Raw genomic sequence first — 4,342 nt, 5'->3', positions numbered from 1 at the left:
AACCCGACAGACAGTCTTGTTAGCCTTCTGCACCTGCAAGTGCCTGGCCTGACAACCAGCCTGGCACTCCCGTCCCACTCCTGTATCATCACCATCAAAAACACCTGCAGGCTAGGCCATTGAGCAGTCAGACATCACCGATGAGGATTACAGCTGAAGAAACTACACAGAGACCACATCACTGAATCCATCCATATGCCAGCGCACCATACCTAGTCAACATCCTAGGACCCATCTACAGAAAAAAGTCTCTTCCCATGAAAGCTACTCCATAAAATTGGCAAAGGTGGCTATTTCACTAAATGTGCAAATATCAATGTAGGGACAAAAGAAACATGAAAAGGCAAGGATATCTGACTCCCTCAAAAGAATATAATAGGTCTCCAGTAACAAACTCCAAAGAAAAGGACATTTACAAAATGCCTGGAAAAAAATTCAAAGAAATCATCTTAAAGCATACTCAGCAAGATACAAAAGAGCACAAACAATTCATGATCTGAATGACAAATTCAACAAGGATATCTCATTTTTTTAAAAACCATAACTCTGAAGAATACAATGAATAGAATAAAAAAATACAACTTAGAGCTTCAACAACAGACTAGATCAAGCAAAATTAAAAGTTTCTGAATTTGAAGACAGGTCTTTTGAAATAACCAGCTAGAGGGAAGGAAAAGAATAAACAAAGAATGAAGAAAGCCTGCAGGATTTATGAGACACCATTAAGTGAACAAAAACTTTGCATTAGAGGAATGACAGAGGGAGAGGAGATAAAGGCACAGAAAACCTATTTAATGATAATAGCTGAAAACATCCCAAGTATTGAAGGAGATATAATTATCCAGATTCAGGAAGCACGGAGATACCCAATGAGATTAAACCAAAAAAAAAAATCCACTCCAAGGCATGTTATAATCAAACTGTCAAGCTGAGAAATTACATATGTTGTTATGATCTTTAACTAGTATAGCCATTATGGAAAACAGTTCCTCAAAAAATTTTAAAAAAGAACATACGATTCAGCAATCCCATCACTGTGTATTTACTCAAAGGAAAAGTATGTTAAGAGCTTTCTGTACACCCATGTTTATTGGAGCACTATTCACAATAGCCAAGATATGGAATCAACCTCAGTGTCCAACAGTGGATGAACAGATAAAGAAAATGTAGTATATAAACACAATGGAATATTATTCAGCCATAAAAAAAGATTGTATCCCTGTAATTTACAGCAACATGGATAAACCTGGAGGACATCATGTTAAATAAAATAAGTGAGACACCAGAAATACGAAATACTGCATGAACTCACTCATGTGTGGAATCTTTTTCTTAAAAAGTTTATATCAGAGAAGCAGAGAGTAGAACAGTTACTGGGGGGAGAGGAGGATGGAGAGAGGTTGGTCAACAGTTACAAAATTACAACTATATAGGAGAAATAAATTCTAGTGCTCTACTGTACAGTGTGCACATTAAAATACAGCATATTATAAAATAGAAGAGAGGCTTTTGAATGCTATCATCCACAAGGAAATGAGAAACAGATGAGGTGATGAAGACACTAACTACCCTAATTGGATCATTATACAACATGGATAATTATCAAAACATCAAATTGTATCACATATATTTACAATGTGTTAATATAAAAATTGTTTTAAAAGTTACTAGACTAGCTGTTGGATCTGGTTAATAAAGAAGCATATGTATAAATACTATACCAGACGTTTAAAATGTTTTTCTACTTAAAAAAACAAAGAAAATGCTGCTGCTTTTTACCCTCTTGACCCACAGTCTCTTTTCACAAGTCCAACTTCTACAGGGAAGAGTGACACATCCATTACGCTAAGTCACCCTTGAACCCAATAAAAAAAGAACTACTATCACTATGGTTATACTAATTTACCTTGCTAACGAGTCCCAATTTTGGCAGTGATAGCCCTCATAAAATACATTAGTGTCTTTGCTTATTTCTCAAGATGGAAAACTAGAGAAAGATCACATGATATTATATTTCATCAGTGAAAACAATGAAGGCACTATGAGGTTTAAAAATGGAGTGGTTCTGAAAACATCTCATATGTATAGTCTAATAATGCCTAGTGGTATCTCCCACACACTCTCACTGTTTTCTGAGACTGCCAGTCATTGCTAACCAGGAATGGGCACGGTGTACCATGCTACATCCTATGATGTACAGTATGTGTCCTTAATGCAGTTCTCCATTTCATCCATCTTTGACCAATCACATCTAAGCTAATTCGACAAAAGGGAGTATTTCTCACATTTCAACATATTATCTCTTAATAATTCCTTCTCGTTTCTCACTGTTATTATTTTATCTAAAGAAACCATCTCTTGATTTCTTCTGTAAATACAAGTGCTGTACTTACTAAGGTGCTAGAAATTTCTGTGCCTCCAATTTTAGAGGCCCAAAGTTACTTGAATACCAGATGTTTTACAAAGAGTTTCACAAAGTGGGTTGAATATCAAGTGGTTTGAATATCAGATGTTTTTAAAAACGTTTGTTTTGTCTTTAACAAAAAGTAGTGCACTGATATGAAGAAAAAGAAAGTCAAAGGATTTTAGGGCAAAATTAAGCATAAAGAATCAGCACTTGTAACTTTTAGATTATGACAGTGCCAAGATGTCTTTTAAAATTCTACTACCAAGAATGCAAATTAATCCTATTTTTCCTCAGTCACCACTCAATATAAAACTGCATGTCATTGTTTGCTTTTTCATGTGCACGTATTGCAACGTTGACTTGTATGACCTCTCATTGTACAATATCTCATTTTAATTCTATAGTACTTCATCTTCATTGTAGGTTAAATTGTCTCTTAGGGCACAAATCTAAACTGTAATTATAAACATCTATATTCTGTAACTCAAACTGCCTGACAGACTTACAGAATAATTCTATAGCCATAGCCTTGGCTTTTAACATCAAATGTTCAAAAAGAAAACATCCGCTTGGTTTGGAAAACACCTGAACAACTTTTAATAAAGATCAAAGATAGTTTCCGTGAAGTAAGTGAGCATGGCACGTGCAGCACAGGCAGAATTCATAACCACAACCAGCGCTGGATTTGGGATTCATTGGTTTCATTTTGTTAGATTTTAGAACAAGAAACTTTAAGACAATGACTTTTCCATAATATAAATAGCACACTGTGTCTTGTCTTCAACAGAAGGCATTTTAAAATTTCATTAATTCGTCTTTAGTAAAAGAAGCTGTGTACCACACTCCAAGGTTTCCCCCAAGCCCTCTCCTCCAAAGTCCAGTAACTGTCATGCAGTTTCTCCTCCTCCTCCGTGTCATCTGCCTTTCACCACTCACATCTAAGCTAATTCAACAATAGAGATTAATACTTCTCACATTCATACCTGAAAATAAAACCGTGAAAGTCTATTTATAAGACTATAAATGTCTTATAAATAGATGCAAGATGGTCTGTATAAGCCTTGAACCGATTTGAAATATTTGTAAGCTTCAGCATGACAACACTCAGGTAGCTAAATGTTTAGGTCAATAAAAGACAAATGCAAGTAAGCCGCTTGATGTAACAAACCATGGCAAAACTGTGAGCCAATATCCTAGAGTTAATATTAAAAATAAAAAGTTTCTAGAATGAGCTTGAAGAGCCCTTGATTCTAGACAATGGCAAGAAGTGTGAGGGTTGGAAAACACCCAGAAAGATCCCGCTCTGGGGTTAAATTGTCAGACGTCTGTACACTGAGAGCTGGGTACAGAAGCCAAGCGTAGACTCATTCCTTGAAAGGCTTATTATACGTTCAGAGAAGCTGATGGATGGAAACTTCATACACTTGGAGGGGCGGAGAAGGTGCCTGCTCCTCGTTTGTGGATTACCTTCCACCCTGGGGCTCAATTTTTCTGCTGAGACGGAGAGCAGAGGCTGAGGGGGACGTTTGCCCGGGAAAGGCACCAGGGGCGGGAAGCCGGGCGGGAGGACCCTTGGGACTTGCTGGGGGCAGGAGGGAAGGGCGTGGGCTGGAAAGGGAGGGGCGGCGGCTTTGGGGCGCGGTAGCCCGCCCGGGGAAGGGAGGGGGAGGAGGCGAGGCGGAGGCGGAGGCGGAGGCGGAGAGGGAGGTGCGCGGCGGAGGCGAAGGCGCCGAGACCCGGGCACTCACCCGCCGGGCGCTCGGGCCGAATGGGCCGCCACCGCAGGGCCCGCTCGCTCAGCATCACGTCACAGCTGCCCCTCCCGATCTCGAAGATGCCCCGGAGCAGAATCCGCTCGGCGGCCGCTTCAGCCTGTGGCGGGGACGTTAAAGGCGCCGAGGGCACAGCGGCTGCCTCCGAGGGCGCCGCCTCCTC

The sequence above is a fragment of the Carlito syrichta genome, unplaced genomic scaffold, assembly GCF_000164805.1.
Source record: "Carlito syrichta isolate Samal-C Ts95f unplaced genomic scaffold, Tarsius_syrichta-2.0.1 Scaffold313431, whole genome shotgun sequence".
NCBI classification, from domain to species: domain Eukaryota; kingdom Metazoa; phylum Chordata; class Mammalia; order Primates; family Tarsiidae; genus Carlito; species Carlito syrichta.
This window is presented reverse-complemented; position numbering follows the sequence as displayed.